Here is a 21566-nt window from a genome sequence, read left to right on the forward strand (position 1 = left end):
TTGCCATTTTTAAGGGTTTTGCTCAGGGGTCCGGAAAAATTTAAAATCCCAATCGGACATTTGCATTTAGGCCACGCCCCCTTTAAATAGCGTATTTTAGTACGTCTTTTCACCTACATTACAAGTTGTTACGTATTCATAATATGATGAATTATGAATTGTTTCAATTTAAATTGTTTAATTCACCGGACAATTAATAACAAATAATATCATTTTAGATATACATGGAAAACATACGTTTGTTTCTGTTATAATAACGATCTGTTCACGTAGTGAACGGTCTAATTAATATTGATGGGTTATATTCATAAGTCTGCTCAAGTGTACGCGTTGTAACATTTGGATCGAGACTATTATCCCATATTTGGTTATCACGTGACCTCACTGGAAAAGGGTTTTTTTTAAACTAAAGATTATTCAAAAACAAGTACTAAAATATCGTTGATAGTAATAGTTATTTGAATACTTTTTTCATCTGTACTTAATTATTGAGCATAAAAAAATTTGATATCGATCGTCACAGAAAGGAAAATGGCGGTCAATCAAGATTCAATATACGACTAGCTACTGAAAACAATAAAATCTGCAAATCCTCATTGTATGTCAACCAAGTGAAAGTCGTTAGCCACGACTTACAAAATGATCGTCCAGACTTTGAGGGTTTGGCAGATCCGCTCGACTGATCTGCATCAATCGCCTGGTTGTCGTCACGCTTTCGCTTCTTGTCTGAGTTTACGTATCTTAGCATTGTGAGGATAATGAGGTACATCGATGATGCAAGGTATTTATGTACAGTTGTAAACACCTTTCACTCAAATTAACAAGTTGTTCTCTGTAATTAATCCTCGATTAATCAGTGTCAACTCAGTTTATTGCCTATTACAGTGATTACAGCTTGGACTATCATGTAGGTACGATGTATTTACAGCAATCAAACAAACAAAGCTTGTCAGTGTAGATAATCTTCATTGTGTTACAACTGCAGACAGAAACTGCTCAGTCCTAACTGTTGATCATGTCCGGTCAAAATTTAAGAATGTCCGGACAATACTTTTTAAAATGTCCGGACAGAAAAATTTAAATGTCCGGTAAGCAATATTTTAAACCGGACATTTGACATTCCCAATCAGACATGTCCGGCACATGTGACGGTTTCCCAGGTTTTGCTATATGTTAGCATTTTAAGGACTAATGGACTAAAAATGTTTGTTTCTACTGCTGCTCCAGTATTATAAGTTCATTGCACAGTTTCAGCCAGACTAAAATCAAATACAGGTAGTGAGTCAAGGAGTATGGTTTTACGCCTCTTTTAGCAATATTCCAGCAGGAAACATCTTAGCAGGGGAAACCAGACAAGCGAATGCTTTAACCACTAGGCTACCACACTGCTCTCAAATACAGGGAAGACACGGACTAAACCGTATTCTTTGAGCTAAATGATTCTCCAAACCTTCAAACTAAATTACAAATATATGTACTAATTCCCTGACTGATTCCCTCATTGACCACAGATTGTCCGTCCTGCGGATGAGTCAAATAGCCAAGATGGGCCAGGCTTGATGACCCATCTACAGTGGCACATTAGGACAATGTCAGAGGCTGTGTCCTGCGGATGAGTCAAATAGCCAAGATGGGCCAGGCTTGATGACCCATCTACACTGGCACATTAGGACAATGTCAGAGGCTGTGTCCTGCGGATGAGTCAAATAGCCAAGATGGGCCGGGCTTGATGACCCATCTACAGTGGCACATTAGGACAATGTCAGAGGCTGTGTCCTGCGGATGAGTCAAATAGCCAAGATGGGCCGGGCTTGATGACCCATCTACAGTGGCACATTAGGACAATGTCAGAGGCTGTGGCGTGAAGTAGATGGAGCAAGTGGTTGTGTTTACATTCAGCTAACAGCGCACTCTAACTTCCTGTCTGTGTTTGATGTGCTTGTACCTGGAACCACTGCGAGTGTCCAAGACACCATCCCAGCAATCATCATTAATCTACCCTTCATTACCCACACAGATCTAAAACACAAAGAAGGCACAGACCATCTTTTGTTCACAGATTACTGAATAGGACAAAGAGCCTTGACCAATGATCATAAATGACAATGACCACTATTCTATTACTGTTCTCTGAGAGGGCAGATTGCGGAGTCGGGCACCTAAAGTAACCAAGATTCCCAAGGGATGCAAATAAGTAATCTGCTTATAATCTGAACTATCTAAGATCCTGACAGATATTTCTTGTGTCAGAGGCGGAGTGGACTCAAGAAGCCACCCCCTGCCACCACATGCCTCAGTTGATACATTACCCACAGCAGGTTTCACTTCATAATCCAGACATAATCTCAACCAGCAGTTAACCAGTCCTGGCTGTACATTGGCAGCCATAATCCAGACCTAATCTCACACAAGGATCTAATCCCCCTTGACCAGCAGCTGACCAGTCCTGCCTGTACATGGGCAGCCTTAAACTGCCTCAGTGGCTGCTGCCTACAGCCTAGTCCTGCACCTACCTACAGCCAAACAACCACCATTGATCATCACAAACACTGTTGTTGTAATTATCCAATTTCCATGAACATTGACAGACCTTGACCAATTTCTTGACAGAGAGAGTGTGGTATGCTCTTTGGAGATCATTCCTCAATCAAATCCTTCCACCTCAGATGCTTGAGAAAATATTTTCTTACATTCTGGTGTTTGAAGCAGACGCACCAAGAGCAGACGGCTATGGCAGGAGATAATGAAGAAGATACTACTACTGTAGTATGGAGAGGAGAGAGTATCTGATGGCAGATAGGAAATGGCTTGTTTTCTCTGCCTGGAAGTGCAGCCAGCACCACTCCTGGTATAAATAGATCCACAACTTACAACTGCTCCTCCTCGTTATAACGCCACATGTGGGAGCCAGCACATCAATACCAGCTCTGCTGCTCCTCTCCTTATAAGGCAAACACTGCACACTATATTTCATACAATATTTCATTCCTGATTATTTTTCAATAAAACAATCTCCCAAGTGAAAAAATATAGATATTCTAATTTAAAATAGAAATCCAAATAACACCAGATTTTCAAACAGAAGCTTGTTTTGTATATAAACCCTGAAATGAGCCTTGCCAAATTTCAATCACACGATACTCTCAGTTAATGATAGTGTTTATGATAACCTTTTCAAAACGTTCACGTAAAATACACACAAAACTCACAAAAATAACTGTTTATTTGTGTCATTCGGTTAGCATAAACATTTCCCAAAGTGTGTATATTTGAAACTTAAGAAAGTTCACTCCTTCCTGTGTATGTAAATACACATCACTACATAGCTGCAAGTGAGGACTGCTCCCTTGACTGCAGATGGAAACAAGGACTCCCCTCCCCTTCCTATATCCCACCACAACACATCTGTACAGCTCTTCTGTTTAAACTCTTCCCACCATAACACACCTGTCCAGTTCTACTGTTTAAAACCGGCGAAGAATAACCTTGTCTCATGGTCAACACAGCTGGTGTCAAACAATGATTAATTAGATTAAATAGGGATACTTAATTTGCAGAATATGAAAGAAATATTTCTAAAATCACACTTTCATGTTGCATTGCTTCTCTTCATTGCTAAGTCATTTTGACATGGACACAGGCAACCAACGGCGCTGCAATTCGCTATGCAGAGTTGCGTCACCTGGGCAGGCCAGAAACCTATCATAGTGGGTTCGAATCCCCGTTTGCCCCAATTATGTTTCTAGAATTGTTAGAACCATGCCCATGCTCCTGGGGTTTACTGAAGCGGTAAACGTCAGAGACCTGTACCACTTCGGGCTTTCCTTCCACATAAGGCTGATACATTAAGCCATGATATAACTGGAATACTGTTCAAAGCGGTGCTAAACCCAACTCACTCACTCTTATCACACAGCTTTCAGTGTCTCTAGCTACCTATATAAGCCTCACACCTTGGACTGATTTACTTGAACACTTATAGACTTAAAAGAAGCAAAGACATTTTATTGTGTATGATATTTTTATCATAGTCTACCCCTATATTAATATCACAAGAACCCCAGCAGTCATCCGTAACAGAACCATAGTAGTCATCAGCAACAGACCACAAGCAGTCATCAGCAACAGACCACAAGCAGTCATCAGCAACAGAACCCTAGCAGTCATCAGCAACAGACCACAAGCAGCCATCAGCAAAAGAACCCAAGCAGTCATCAGCAACAGACCACAAGCAGTCATCAGCAACAGACCACAAGCAGTCATCAGCAACAGAACCCTAGCAGTCATCAGCAACAGACCACAAGCAGCCATCAGCAAAAGAACCCAAGCAGTCATCAGCAACAGACCACAAGCAGTCATCAGCATCAGAACCCAAGCAGTTATCAACATGTAATAGTAATACTGACATTGTTAAAATAAACCCCAAAAGTCTGAAATCTACATTTCTTTCCTGGTGTTTCTCTAATTGGAAGGAAGCTTCTATCTACAACACTGAACACATTCACTTTTTTGAGAGCAGTTTGACAGTTTTTACCTTCTCAGTAAATGTAGGTAACATACACAGCAGCACCTGAGCTGGTCTAATTCCATCTCTACTCTACAGCACAAAACCTACTTCAACTTCCTTCCCCTCTTCAAACATCCGTGGGATACCAGAAGTATGCTCTAGAAATACGGGAAATCACGTAACACCAGGCCAAAATACATATCTTCCTACATCCCATCAGTACTGAGAAAGTCGCACGTAATTATAAGCATTACACTGTTTTCTCATGTTTATCAGATTGTGGTGCATATATAGTGATACCCATATTCAACATACCTCTTGTTACTATGTTATAAAGGGATGCGTAATGACGAGGCTGTATTGTTACCATGTTATAATAGGATGTGTTATAGTGAGACTGCATTGTGATAGGGGTGCACCTGTTGCCGATGTCAGTGGCCCCCAATCTGGACTAGCCGTGATGCAAGTATTTGCATGTGTCCAGAAATACACAGAATGCATTCCCCTGCCAGAACCTGTTGATTCCATGAGGAATCAGTAAATGTCAAACTGTTGCCACAATGTGGGCTTGTTGTAGACTTGTATACATATCCTTGAACCTCCCTTGCACCCAGTGGGGCTGTGCACATCTCAGTGTCCAAACAAGCACCCCATTATGTAAGACATCTTATACATCTCATCATATTCACTCCACTCAGTCAATATTTGCACAACACTACACACAAGAACATTTTTCTTTGCAAGTGCTATTTCACATAGAAGGTTTGTTTGAATGAGGAACAAGACATTTGTTCTCTCCTGATAAAGATAAATCTTAAAAATTCATTCAAGGTTTTAAATATTGCTGAGTGCAGCATTTAATCAACAAACAAACAAACAAACCATTTACACTGCTTTGAGCAACTGAGCAATATTACAGCACCATCACCATGTAGGGGCGGGGGCAGTGTGGGGTGGATGTGGATGTTGGGTGAGGTGGGGTGGGGTGGGCACGGTGTAGGATGGGGTCGGTGTGGGGTGGGGTCGGCTGGGGGTTGGGTGGGGTCGGTGTGGGGTGGGGTCGGCTGGGGGTTGGGTGGGGTCGGTGTGGGGTGGGGTGGTGTAAACCCAAAATTGGCTTTACCCATTGTGAGTCATGGAAGAATCAAACGTGGGCCTTCGGTGTGATGAGTGAACACTCTACCCACTCGGCTACCCCACTTCTCCCTCGGTTCTCATGTTGGGAGACACGACAACAAAGACTTTTACGCTGCTACTTCATTTGACAGAATACCATGTGACAGCGTATGACAGAATACCATGTGACAGCGTGGCCCTGTGAATGTCAGGCCATGTTTTTGTAACACTGCCCCAAACTAAGCATGAAAGTTAAGGGGCCTATTGTCAGAAGTAAAATAATTAGGGGTCCTTAGATTCAAGTACTACAGCAGCAAACCTTAACAACCCCACGAGAACCCCCATACTTTGGAGCACTACACAATATTGTCTTACCTCATAACACCAATAGAAACTCACTGTTTTAGTCCACCAGTCCTTATCATGATAACATATAGCAAAACCCTTATGAAGGACTCATTTCTACTAGTCCTTACGATACCTCAACTTTGGGGCAGTTTGTCTAGGACGATAGGCTGACTGACTGAGCATGGTTTAAGGCTGCTTTTAGCAATATTCCACCAATATCACGGCGGGGAACACCAGAAATGGGCTTCACACATTGTACCCATGTCGGGAATCGAACCCGGGTCTTCGGCGTGACAAGCGAACACTTTAACCACTAGGCTACCCGACCGCCCCCTAGGACGATAGGACTTGTGCCAATTTCTAACACTGGAAATGTTTCATAATGCAATTTGAATAACGTCTTCCCAGTTTTGGGAGCTGGGAGTTTCAAATTACTATTTTTAATTCCGGGTTTGGGATTACTTCCCTCACAAAAATAAAACATTAGTCCAATTTATCTTATTACTCCAAATGTTTGAGCTGACAAGACTGTGAGGCCAAAACCGACAGCTTGTGTTACGGGTTAATAAATCTTTAATTAAATATCATTGGGTTTTTCACTTAAATATGTGTTTATGAGTATTCGTGCTACGTTCCTAATCATGGCTCCATAAAGGACACATACAGTGATCCCTCGCTACAACGCTACCTTCGGGGTCCATATAATTGATGAATGTTATAGATGATCAGCGGTTTAACGAAGGTCGAGTCGTAGGTAGTAGATGACCAACAAAACAGTATACATGCTCTGCCTACCTAACACAATCTACGCTGCATGTTTCAGAGTTTCAAAAAGATTAAAATAGAAGTTATTTATGATTCATAGTGTAAAAAAGATTTATCGAGTATTAATATGCGCTTTCAAAACAAAACACATCGTATCCCTTCAGCCAATTCAGGTGAATAAACAGGTATAACAATTTTGGTCAATTAAAGTATGAAATTTACCATTTAAATTGTATTTCCTGCTCTCCAAGGCATTGTTTTATATGCAGAGATTAAGATGACCGTGTGTATTTTCTCGTAAACTAAGCCAGAAATTGCAATCGGCTGTGCACCTGTTTCTTCCCAATCTACCGGTGATCCAGTAAAAAAGTACCCGACGATACAACTTCAAAAATTGTTGATGCAATGGTCGGAAGAAATTGTATCTGAAATTATTATTTTATCAGGAATAATATATTCCAATATTGTGTTATTTTAGGTGCAGCTTCCCCCATATATACTTAAAATTAAAAGACCATAAGCATAGTACTTTGGTGCAGATGGTATGCAGGATATTTTTTGACATATGGAACGATTTTGACCAGTCTCCGTAGGGACTTCCTGCACTACATGTATTTCGATTGCGAAAACGTTATGTTGACATTTAATAGTCAAACTGCCTCAAATATGACTTTTAGCAAGTTATGGTAGGCATTTATGATATGTGTATCCATTCTCTTGCAACTAAAGTTTGTTTCAAGGCGTCAATAGTGGTAATCTGACAGTGGTTGCTGTAAATAACGGAGAGTTGTGCGATCTACCGATCACTTCACACACGATTTTGCCGAAATTATTGTAAACATTATTATAATTTTTGAATGAAATTTTGAATATAATTAATGAAATATATTGCAAACATTATTCCAGATAAACAATGAACAGTTTTTTTTATTACCAGATATTATAATAATAGGATTAAATTGCATACTTCAGTTCGGATTTGTTGACTGGTATTTCCAGTGTTACGTGATCGCGGTGATCAGCTGATAATGTTTTCTGAGATGGGGGAAAACATCGTGTCACTGGAAAACTTGAGTTTATTAAAAATGTTAGTAAGTTTTGGGAGCCATGCTTTATCGCACGCTATAACGGAGTTAGGGCTTTATTGAAGAGCACAATAACGAGGGAACACTGTATATGACAAATGAAATATTTGTCAATTAATTACAAAAAAAAGCTATCCTGGTGTGAGTAGGACGGGGGAAACAAGATTCAAGCCACTCATGAAAACATCTCCTTCCTCCCCCCCCCACCCCACCCCACCCCCCATTACTTGACAATTCATACCTGATAGTATTCTGATATTTTAAATAACATTGATGGTAAACCCCTCAGAGTCCTCCAGTTAGCACTAAGTGCCCATTGCTCAAATATTCCTGTCATCAATTATTCATTACAACCAATGGAAGGGTATCTGGTTGCATTGGGTTTGAGGTCCAAGGGAGATAACTCTGTGGGTAGGATCTGGATGGGTAAAATCCTGGTTGAGAGCAATCCACCGTACTATCAATTCCTACTGCCATTCGGAGTGAGTGAGTGAGTGAGTGAATACTGAGGAGACAATCCAGGAAATGAACATATGCAGCTATTTATTAATGGCAAATATGTAGGGCTAACTTTTTAGACAGGATGCAAATCCACGTACCTCCAATTGTTGAAATCCCTGATGTTTTGGGAAATCACATGCCATTCACGTTTGGTTTAAATGAGTGAGTGAGTCAGTCTGGTTTGATGCAACTTTTATCACTGTTCAATCACTATCACAGATGGGGGACACCAGGAATGGGCTTTACACATTGTACCCATGTGGGGACTCGAATCCGGGGTTTCGGCGTGACAAGCGAACACCTTAACCACCAGACTACCCCACTGACCCTGTTTGGTTTTAAGTTTGGAAACAATAATATTGTTTTCAGTATATAAAAAGAAATGCAGTAAGAAAAACTAAACAGTACAGTATCAATTCCTTGGAGGATTTCAACCCTTGACGCTCACACACAATTAAAGCTTGCCCACCATTAAACCCTTGACTAACAACTAGTCTCTGAAAAACATATTATACAGAAAAAACAGTTCTTAAATTATAGTTAAAAAATATAATAAAAAGGAGCCCAGAGACTTTCTTTATTTTCTGAATGATACTGCAGAAATCTAGACTTGCCAAACATTATAGACTTGCATGGGCTGTATTGGATATATTTGTTTCAGGGTCAGTCTACATTAAACCCTTAAACAGTTTTTAACCCGTATGAACTTGGATATCCAATGATGTACTTTTTAATTAAAAGCTTTATAAAAGTATGTAACAAACAATTTTTTTCCGGTATAGATCATCACCTCAAATTAGCTGCTTGATTCTTGATTCAAAACAGCAGTGCATCCCACCCTCTGTTGCATCATCAGTCAGATGATGATGATGAGTTATCTTCACAGAGGATCACAAACACATCTCAGGAAGCCAACTGCCATCGGCTTCAAAGAAATAATCAGCCCAAGATCCCATGCAGTTAATCAGCATCTCACACACACGATAGTACGTCCATCCTTCCCAGTTCATCCCATTTGTGTCATAGTCTCCGCATCAAACAGTTGAAATTCAGGTACATATTTTAAATCTATTTTACTCAGCAGCAAATCAGCTACCTGATAGACACTGATTAACAAGTGCATGTAATTATACCTCCTGTTTGGCACTCAGCCAAGTTCGATGTCAGGTCTCTCCCTAACCCTTTCTTTGAAAACAACAAAAAACCCTGTTGTTCAAATAAACAGCATGTATTTGTGTTTGTGGCTTAATTTGGTTAGTCTCGGTTCCTGTATACAAGTGTCTGTTGAAGTGTGCAGCTTAAACTACTCACATCAGCTGGTTTACGGGTTTCAAAGATAAGGCTCCTGCTTCGCCAGCCCACCAGCCGACTGTGATTATTTTACCAAGTGGTGTTTATGTCCAAGTCCGCAACTTAATTAGTATTGATTAAATCTGAAAGACACAAATAATTTTCCAGAAAAGATCAGTCCAATTATGTTTCAATGGTTTCTATTGAAATATTGTCTGATATAGAACCCAAAAGAAAGTTTGAACTCTATGTTGTTTTCATATCTGGGCAAAAGGATATCTGATTACAGGACTGATCCCTATGAAGACCTGGACATCTGCATTGATTCATCACGGGGAAACTGATTTCATGTAGAGCTAAAATATTGGCCCTCCTCCTTACTGCAAGGATGGGTGAGTTGAAGACCTACATCCCTTTGAATGCTATTCAGTTGTGTCACAGTGGGATATTTATCCCGGGACATACGAAGGTTGTAAAAATTTTAACCTGCGCAACAAGTTTCATAATCTGGGGAAATTCTTGGAGCCAAGGTAGGTAACTCTGCACAGGAAATTCTGGTGCCTTGGACCACCCACAAAGATCCCAGCCTGCACTGGCTGTGAGGTACCACTCTGTCGCTACATCCAAGGACAAACGTTATCAACCCCACACCAACAAACCTAGTCCTGCACCTGCTGATGACTTTGGAATTTATATAAAAATTTCTATTCATTTTTTACTAAAAGCCTAGGCAAGTCTATTTCAAACTAACCAAGTCTAGTTTGCTTGATTCCACATATGAAAACGGCAGAAGAGGAATGGTTCTTTCGAAGAAATAGTTTTACAAAAATTTTAAAGGATGTGTGAGTGAGGGTGAGTGAGTGAGGGTGAGTGAGATATGACTCAGGTACTCCACAAATGGAAATGTGAGATATGACTGGTATTCCACAAATGGAAGTGTGAGATATGACTGGCCGTCCACAAATGGAAGTGTGAGATATGACTGGCCGGCAACAAATGGAAGTGTGAGATATGACTGGCCGTCCACAAATGAAAGCGTGAGATATGACTGGCTGTCCACAAATGGAAGTGTGAGATATGACTGGTTGTCAACAAATGGAAGTGTGAGATACGACTGGCTGCCACCAATGGAAGTGTGAGATATGACTGGTACACCACCAATGGAAGTGTGAGATATGACTGGTACTCCACCAATGGAAGTGTGAGATATGACTGGTACTCCACCAATGGAAGTGTGAGATATCACTGGTACACCACAAATGGAAGTGTGAGATATGACTGGTACTCCACAAATGGAAGTGTGAGATATGACTGGCCGTCCACAAATGGAAGAGTGAGATATGACTGGCCGTCCACAAATGGAAGTGTGAGATATGACTGGCCGTCCACAAATGGAAGCGTGAGATATGACTGGCTGTCAACAAATGGAAGTGTGAGATATGACTGGCCGTCCACAAATGGAAGTGTGAGATATGACTGGCCGTCCACAAATGGAAGCGTGAGATATGACTGGCTGTCAACAAATGGAAGTGTGAGATATGACTGGCCGTCCACAAATGGAAGTGTGAGATATGACTGGCCGTCCACAAATGGAAGTATGAGATATCACTGGTACACCACAAATGGAAGTGTGAGATATGACTGGCCGTCCACAAATGGAAGTGTGAGATATGACTGGCCGTCCACAAATGGAAGAGTGAGATATGACTGGCCGTCCACAAATGGAAGTGTGAGATATGACTGGCCGTCCACAAATGGAAGTGTGAGATATGACTGGCCGTCCACAAATGGAAGAGTGAGATATGACTGGCCGTCCACAAATGGAAGTGTGAGATATCACTGGCCGTCCACAAATGGAAGCGTGAGATATGACTGGCTGTCAACAAATGGAAGTGTGAGATATGACTGGCCGTCCACAAATGGAAGTGTGAGATATGACTGGCCGTCCACAAATGGAAGCGTGAGATATGACTGGCTGTCAACAAATGGAAGTGTGAGATATGACTGGCCGTCCACAAATGGAAGTGTGAGATATGACTGGCCGTCCACAAATGGAAGTATGAGATATCACTGGTACACCACAAATGGAAGTGTGAGATATGACTGGCTGTCAACAAATGGAAGTGTGAGATATGACTGGTACACCACAAATGGAAGTATGAGATATCACTGGTACACCACAAATGGAAGTGTGAGATGTGACTCAGGTACTCCACCAATGGAAGCGTGAGATATGACTGGTACTCCACAAATGGAAGTGTGAGATATGACCGGCCGTCCACAAATTGAAGTGTGAGATATGACTGGCTATCCACAAATGGAAGTGTGAGATAGGACTGGCCGTCCACAAATGGAAGCGTGAGATATGACTGGCTGTCCACAAATGGAAGTGTGAGATATGACTGGCCGTCCACAAATGGAAGTGTGAGATATGACTGGCTGTCCACAAATGGAAGTGTGAGATATGACTGGCCGTCCACAAATGGAAGAGTGAGATATGACTGGCCGTCCACAAATGGAAGTGTGAGATATGACTGGCTGTCCACAAATGGAAGCGTGAGATATGACTGGCTGTCAACAAATGGAAGTGTGAGATATGACTGGCCGTCCACAAATGGAAGTGTGAGATATGACTGGCCGTCCACAAATGGAAGTATGAGATATCACTGGTACACCACAAATGGAAGTGTGAGATATGACTGGCTGTCAACAAATGGAAGTGTGAGATATGACTGGTACACCACAAATGGAAGTATGAGATATCACTGGTACACCACAAATGGAAGTGTGAGATGTGACTCAGGTACTCCACCAATGGAAGCGTGAGATATGACTGGTACTCCACAAATGGAAGTGTGAGATATGACCGGCCGTCCACAAATTGAAGTGTGAGATATGACTGGCTGTCCACAAATGGAAGTGTGAGATAGGACTGGCCGTCCACAAATGGAAGCGTGAGATATGACTGGCTGTCCACAAATGGAAGCGTGAGATATGACCGGCCGTCCACAAATTGAAGTGTGAGATATGACTGGCTGTCCACAAATTGAAGTGTGAGATATGACTGGCTGTCCACAAATGGAAGTGTGAGATAGGACTGGCCGTCCACAAATGGAAGCGTGAGATATGACTGGCTGTCCACAAATGGAAGCGTGAGATATGACTGGCTGTCCACATATGGAAGTGTGAGATATGACTGGCTGTCAACAAATGGAAGTATGAGATATCACTGGTACACCACAAATGGAAGTGTGAGATATGACTGGCTGTCAACAAATGGAAGTGTGAGATATGACTGGTACACCACAAATGGAAGTATGAGATATCACTGGTACACCACAAATGGAAGTGTGAGATGTGACTCAGGTACTCCACCAATGGAAGCGTGAGATATGACTGGTACTCCACAAATGGAAGTGTGAGATATGACCGGCCGTCCACAAATGGAAGTGTGAGATATGACTGGCTGTCCACAAATGGAAGTGTGAGATAGGACTGGCCGTCCACAAATGGAAGCGTGAGATATGACTGGCTGTCCACAAATTGAAGTGTGAGATATGACTGGCTGTCCACAAATGGAAGTGTGAGATATGACTGGCTGTCCACAAATGGAAGTGTGATAATCACACGACTAATGTTGTAATCACACTTAAGAGTGAAAAGTTTATCTGGCGCCTAAATTACATAATAGATTGGTTCTTTTATTGTTCTATTTTTCCCATAATTCAAGTTTAGAATCCGGAGTGAAGAAAGTACGGATTAGACAGTTTTTAGTTGATGATAACTGAACTCAACAAATTTCAACAGTATATTTGGTCTGGTATTGACAGAGATCTGGAATAGTCAGAGTCTGGTTAAGATAGATTTCACTGTCAGAGAATCACAGGTTGAATGATGTTTTTTGTCAGAAGTGCATATTAGAGGGGTAGATTTAACTGCTGGCCCATTGGCCTGTGACCAGTTAAAATTATCAAGGGCCTGAAACATAAAGTAGGAGGCCTGTCTGGCTAGTCAAAACTTCTCCCCTTCTCCATGTATGTTTAATTGTTTTAATTGGATCATCTTGGTAGAATGACAACCGACCGCCATTTTGTAATGTTGTGTACAACAACTTCTTTATTTCCTCATAAATCGCTATCAAATGAGGCAAATGGAACCCAAGACATAATCTTAGAATGCAGGAAAAAAAATAATTTCAGTGTCCTGCTAATCCAATTTAACTGGCACATGGCCAGTTAAAATTATCAAGGGCCTTCTGAAACGTAAAGCAGAAGGCCTGTCTGGCTGGTGAAAATGAGGTGGTTATGGGACCTCAGGTTCGGACTCTGCAACATTTAGTTGTAGGGCAGTTAGTTTGGAGAAGGGCCAGTAACTTTCAAAAGGAGCAAGCACTACTCGCTACATACAAATTTTGTTGATAAATCTACCCCTGTGTTACATTTATCATCTGAAACTAATTTGTATTTGAAACCATGAACCTAACTGTCACATGTTGGTAAACGTTCTTGCATTGTAATGGAAATAGTTCCAGCAATGCCAGGCTCTGGGATGAACACCCCTGAAGCACCCACTCAAGAACCAAGGGAGATAACTATGTTGGCAGAGGGTCCACATGTGTTCTGGCACAGGTGGAAACAAGAAAACTTTTGATGCGATGCATCAACACGGCGGAAAAAAATTTGGCCTTCAATGTATATTAACAATAAAACAATTTCCCAAAAATATTTAATTAAGATATTCAAATGAATTATCTTGAAATTTACAAATAAACTCCTTGCTCTCATATACAGTACACTAAAAGGACAATGCCATATACATATCAGTATTATATACTTACAGAAATTGTTAATGGAAAATTAAGGTAATAAATAAACAACCTAAATGGGTGACCTACATATATTCTGGCTTACACTTACAGACAAAAACCTATTGTACACATTCCAAGGTCACAAGTGTGATTTGAAGTTAAATTACTGTAAAAAAACATAGAAAATAATTAAAGGAATGTGTTAACTATACACCATTGCATTTTTAGAATGATTAGTCTGAGTACCACGCTGCTGAGTCCTGAATACCCTCTAAATGTTCCCCCAAATCCCACGTACCAAAAGGGGATTGGCAGCCTCACTGTCTCCCTCTCATTAGTGCAGTAAGCTTTCTGACAAATGTCATGCATGTCTGTCAACTCAGGAAATATCAGGAATTGTAAGAAGTACTAGACCAAATGTAACATGTTATGCATGTACTTTCTATTCAGTTACCCATAAGGCCATATTTCAATTGCCTGTAAGTCCCACCAACATTTCAGAATACTATTACTATTATTAAGTAGAAAAAAAGTGATTCTGAATGTTATATGTACACAGACACATTTAGAAAGAAAAAGAAGTACTTGTTCGATTGCATTATTCGCTCACTAGTTCCACTTTTACGTTTTTCACTATTGTTTTGCCTCATATGCAGTTACCTCCCCTACTGACTTCATAAACACTGCTGGACCCCCGTGGAATAAGCACAGTAGACTACTCAGGGCCTCTCTGTCATTATTGTGACATTTTCTAACACATTGGATGAATTCAGGGGTTTTGTTAAAAACAAAACTGAACAACAGATTTGGAATGTGTAAAATACATATACCAAAAACGAATTGTCACAGACAATTGTAGACAAAATCAAAAATGCATGAATTTTTTAATACAATTACCCATGTCCCTAAGACTTTTCACAGAACTATTATAAATAGACCACGGCAGCCATACTGCCATGGCATGAACTTGAAGCAACCAATACAAGGTAGATAACCATGGTGACATGTGAGGCCTACCTGGACAGAGCAGCCACCTCACATGGGCATCTCTCCAGCAGTAGTCAACATCTGTAAAGACAAGAAAACAGCATACTTAACTTGGTGCATGAAACACAGTGATTTATACAGTGCAAATAAATGAAAGTATGTTCCTGGCAATGACTTACACAAGGATTACACCTGCTCAGAGGCCTACAATCAGCAGCAAGTCTGCAGCAAATGTCAGTACAAATGCACAAGTTGGAATTATAAACTTCCCAAATCATGTTATAAGAATGCTGTGGCTTTGAACTTGTGCTTGCTTGTTTGTTGTTTAATGCAGCACTCAGCAATATGCCAGCCACATAACAGCAGTCTGTAAATAATAGAGTCTGGACCAGACACTCCAATGATTGACTTCATTAGCATCGCTCTGCACAAATGGGAAACAATGACATGCATCAACCAAGTCTGCAAGCCCAACCACCCGATCCAGTTAGTCGCCTCTTACGACAAGCATAGTCACCTTTTAGGGCAAGCAGGGTTGCTGAAGACCTATTCTACCCCGGATCATAACAGTAGTTGTGACATGTACTTCACTGATAACCCAGTTGAGGGAGGGAGTTGGAGTTTAGCAATATTCCATCAGTACCAAGGTGGTGGTCACACATTGTACCCATTTGTACCACAGTGTATGTTGGGAAGCCATCCCAAGCCTCTGGCATGATAAGCCAACACTTTAGCCATGAGGCTACCCCAGGTCCCAAACAGAGGACGAGGCTTAACTCTTTGTGTTGTATTTTCACAGAAAGAAATCTTGAAACATTTGAATTTACTCATGTTAAGGAAATAAGAAATCCCAATTTTAAACAAAATAACAGTCTTTTCCCAATTTGCAAGCCAAGGGCACTGGGTTAGAAATACTAGATAATCCCTGACTTCAACCCTTGTGACCTACATTACAGTATCTGCATACCCCCTTGCCCTTCAGCATGTACTCCGTGGATGTCGGGTGCTTTCAGGGGATAAAAATCCTACATAGTCATGAAAATAAATACAATTTTGGGGCTCTTTGGGTTTGCTGCCATAGATTGAATCCAAGATCTGCCTGAATCATATCATTATTATGTAAACTTTTAAAGTTAAGGTCATGAAAATATTTTTTAACACTGGATGACAATGATGACCAGTGACTTTGCATGAGACAAATGGCAATCTAACATTGTCATGATTTTACGAACTTTAAGGGGGAGGGGGGAGGGGGGCATAAGACATGTAAGAGGGGAGGGGCATGACAAAGTGACAGTTATATTACTTCAAATATGATGTATGTTACATGTATTTGGGGATCCATGAAAAAATGTTACATAAAATGGTGTGTGTGTGTGTGTGTGTGTGTGTGTGTGTGTGTGTGTGTGTGTGTGTGTGTGTGTGTGTCGCAAACTATGATAGTAAAAAAAAACCTCACCCCTTGTAAATGATCAGCCCCTGACATTCCCACCACCAGCCATCCCCCAACCCCCTAACTGACATTCCCACCACCAGCCATCCCCCAACCCCCTAACTGACATTCCCACCACCAGCCATCCCCCAACCCCCTAACTGACATTCCCACCACCAGCCATCCCCCAACCCCTAACTGACATTCCCACCACCAGCCACCCCCCAACCCCCTAACTGACATTCCCACCACCAGCCATCCCCCAACCCCTAACTGACATTCCCACCACCAGCCATCCCCCAACCCCTAACTGACATTCCCACCACCAGCCATCCCCCAACCCCTAACTGACCCTCCCACCACCAGCCATCCCCCAACCCCCTAACTGACATTCCTACCACCAGCCATCCCCCAACCCCCTAACTGACATTCCTACCACCAGCCATCTCCCAACCCCCTAACCGACATTCCCACCACCAGCCATCCCCCAACCCCCTAACTGACATTCCCACCACCAGCCATCCCCCAACCCCCTAACTGACATTCCCACCACCAGCCATCCCCCAACCCCCTAACTGACATTCCCACCACCAGCCATCCCCAAACCTCTAACTGACATTCCCACCACCAGCCATCCCCCAAACCTCTAACTGACATTCCCACCACCAGCCGTCCCCCTACCCCCTAACTGACATTCCCACCACCAGCCATCCCCCAACCCCCTAACTGACATTCCCACCACCAGCCACCCCCCAACCCCTAACTGACATTCCCACCACCAGCCATCCCCCAACCCCCTAACTGACATTCCCACCACCAGCCATCCCCCAACCCCCTAACTGACATTCCCACCACCAGCCATCCCCAAACCTCTAACTGACATTCCCACCACCAGCCATCCCCTACCCCTAACTGACATTCCCACCACCAGCCATCCCCCAACCCCTAACTGACATTCCCACCACCAGCCATCCCCCAACCCCCTAACTGACATTCCCACCACCAGCCATCCCCCAGCCCCCTAACTGACATTCCCACCACAAGCCATCCCCCACCCCCTAACTGACATTCCTACCACCAGCCATCCCCCAACCCCCTAACTGACATTCCTACCACCAGCCATCTCCCAACCCCCTAACCGACATTCCCACCACCAGCCATCCCCCAACCCCCTAACTGACATTCCCACCACCAGCCATCCCCCAACCCCCTAACCGACATTCCCACCACCAGCCATCCCCCAACCCCCTAACTGACATTCCCACCACCAGCCATCCCCAAACCCCCTAACTGACATTCCCACCACCAGCCATCCCCCAACCCCTAACTGACATTCCCACCACCAGCCACCCCCAACCCCCTAACTGACATTCCCACCACCAGCCATCCCCCAACCCCTAACTGACATTCCCACCACCAGCCATCCCCCAACCCCTAACTGACATTCCCACCACCAGCCATCCCCCAACCCCCTAACTGACATTCCCACCACCAGCCATCCCCCAACCCCCTAACTGACATTCCCACCACCAGCCATCCCCAAACCTCTAACTGACATTCCCACCACCAGCCATCCCCCAACCCCCTAACTGACATTCCCACCACCAGCCATCCCCCAACCCCCTAACTGACATTCCCACCACCAGCCATCCCCCAACCCCCTAACTGACATTCCCACCACCAGCCATCCCCCAACCCCCTAACTGACATTCCCACCACCAGCCATCTCCTACCCCCTAACTGACATTCCCACCACCAGCCATCCCCCAACCCCTAACTGACATTCCCACCACCAGCCATCCCCCAACCCCCTAACTGACATTCCCACCACCAGCCATCCCCAAACCTCTAACTGACATTCCCACCACCAGCCATCCCCCAACCCCTAACTGACATTCCCACCACCAGCCATCCCCCACCCCCTAACTGACATTCCCACCACCAGCCATCCCCCACCCCCTAACTGACATTCCCACCACCAGCCATCCCCCAACCCCTAACTGACATTCCCACCACCAGCCATCCCCCAAACCTCTAACTGACATTCCCACCACCAGCCGTCCCCCTACCCCCTAACTGACATTCCCACCACCAGCCATCCCCCAACCCCCTAACTGACATTCCCACCACCAGCCATCCCCCAACCCCTAACTGACATTCCCACCACCAGCCATCCCCCAACCCCCTAACTGACATTCCCACCACCAGCCATCCCCCAGCCCCCTAACTGACATTCCCACCACAAGCCATCCCCCACCCCCTAACTGACATTCCCACCACCAGCCATCCCCTACCCCCTAACTGACATTCCCACCACCAGCCATCCCCTACCCTCTAACTGACCCTCCCACCACCAGCCATCCCCCACCCCCTAACTGACATTCCCACCACCAGCCATCCCCCAACCCCCTAACTGACCCTCCCACCACCAGCCATCCCCCAACCCCCTAACTGACCCTCCCACCACCAGCCATCCCCTACCCTCTAACTGACATTCCCACCACCAGCCATCCCCCACCCCCTAACTGACATTCCCACCACCAGCCATCCCCCAACCCCCTAACTGACATTCCCACCACCAGCCATCCCCCACCCCCTAACTGACATTCCCACCACCAGCCATCCCCCACCCCCTAACTGACATTCCCACCACCAGCCATCCCCCACCCCCTAACTGACATTCCCACCACCAGCCATCCCCCAACCCCCTAACTGACATTCCCACCACCAGCCATCCCCTACCCTCTAACTGACCCTCCCACCACCAGCCATCTCCTACCCTCTAACCGACATTCATGACAATGCAACATATAACTGAAAGAGACAATGGTGTTGTGTCATAAGCAGGCGTAAGTGCCTTTCTGTGGAATGTTTGGCAATATCTGATAATTGGGCCAGGCTGACTTTCTGTCATGTTCTGGGCCAAAAAGCAAAGCTGAAAGATGCAGAAACTGAAACATGTACAGGGTTGATACCAGCTGATGCTCATGACAGGAGGCTCAAACTGTAGAAGATCATTTTCTATCATCAGAAAACTAAACAACTGAACACTAATTGTTGGTCCCATCACAGGATTACAAAATTGTGATTACAATAATGAAAGTGTATGTCTTATTACTATCACATGGCATTAACATTTCTTCAAAATGACATTCAGTAATATGAATATATTTGCAGATATAAAACTAAACACAAGATATTCACTCACTGATCCTATTCCCCCACACAAGAGAACTTTCACCATCCTCATTAGGGAGCGAAGCTTTAATTAGGGCATCAATTAATTATCATGTGATCACTATCTGTGTTATGCTAATTCCCCAAGGAGTACATAATACGGTGAATAACACTAGGGATGTCACGGATTGATTTTATAACCCCTTACTCGTCTTACCGATTCATATCTATTTAATCATTTCCATTATGAACAGAATTCTTGAATGATATTCATGGAACTATTATCCTGTTTTGCACGTACTTACTTTAAATCAGATTGATGATTATGCAATTATGTGTCTTATTTGGAAGTATTACAACGATATACAACATGTGATGAATGAATACAAGCTAAAAAAATAAAACCTTTTCTTATTGAAGGGTTGAAACTGCATTTTTATTTGTTTCTTTTGGACACCAACATTTTAATATCTAATGTAATCAACCTTTCACATTCAATGTACCATAACTACACACAAGTGGGTGTGACCAGAGCGCCATGTCACTGCAGGAGTCACCTCTTGTAGCCCATACTGTGCTAGGGTACAATTTCACAACAACCCTGCCAGCTAAGCACTAGTGCTTCAAGGTTGCTCTGTCATATATGAGACACATACCAGTGAAAGAAACTAACAGTTTTAGTCCACTAGTCCTCATAATGATAACATAGGGCAAATTTCTACTAGTCCTTATGATACCTTAACTATTGGGCAGTTTGGCAAGGGCTACATGCTACAGGACTAGTACCAATTTCAAACGCTGCATACCAGTTCAAAACAGCAGTGTGGCCCTTTGGTGATCTATTGACTGTCAAATTAACATTCGAAGTGAAATAAAGAAATCTTAGAATACAATCCAGCTGCCCCAATGAAGTCGTACACATAATTATCTTGCTGAACTACTCGTATCGGTAACGTTGACGGTTCAAATCAGCTGTTCACTAACAAATAATTGATTAAAAAATTCACCTTTGTACAATTATTATACTTCTCTCACAATGATCTCATTGGCATTGTATAATCTTTTGTTAGAAAGTCAGTCAGAGCAATGGTGTCTAATGTCAACACTCATTGAACACTCCTTTAACCGATTCAACACTGTCAGACAAACACCTGTCAGTGTCAAATTTATTAAAATCATATGCGTAATTCATAAAGAGGATATAAATCGTTCATCTTACCGAACTATTTCCCAAACTGACGATATGTGGATTATTGGTGAATTAAAGTGACTTCTAAGCTGATCAGAGCAATCTACGATAACGTCTTTACTCCTGACGATTTCTTTGTAGCAGATCAACAGAGACCGCCATTCACAGATGTGCACAAAAGATGTAATAGTATTTGATTGGTCTAAAATAAAAACTTTCAGAATGACTTATATTGTAGTAATTTTATATTTCTGTTAATTCAAAATATACATAGTATATATTGTCACTTTCACATTCTGTTATTTCGCTCAGGCATTTTTCTGACATGTAATAATAGCACCGCCGTGTACTTCCGGCTATGT

The 21566-nt window shown here is 42.9% G+C and overlaps 1 protein-coding gene across 2 annotated transcripts in view; it reads right to left on the reverse strand.

Annotated features, from left to right (window-relative positions):
- The window catches only part of LOC124116867, a 185770-nt gene extending 164400 nt beyond the window's left edge, over nt 1-21370 (reverse strand). For both annotated transcript variants that reach the window (XM_048398132.1, XM_048398131.1), the window contains exons 1-2: nt 21235-21370; nt 15437-15487 (exon numbers count right to left, since the gene is read on the reverse strand). The gene's annotated coding sequence lies outside the window, so the exon portion shown is untranslated. The remainder of the gene's footprint in view (nt 1-15436; nt 15488-21234) is intronic.
- Nucleotides 21371-21566: the final 196 nt, after the last annotated feature.

This window comes from Haliotis rufescens, unplaced genomic scaffold, assembly GCF_023055435.1.
Source record: "Haliotis rufescens isolate VD_foot unplaced genomic scaffold, xgHalRufe1.0.p SCAF_18, whole genome shotgun sequence".
Classification (NCBI taxonomy): domain Eukaryota; kingdom Metazoa; phylum Mollusca; class Gastropoda; order Lepetellida; family Haliotidae; genus Haliotis; species Haliotis rufescens.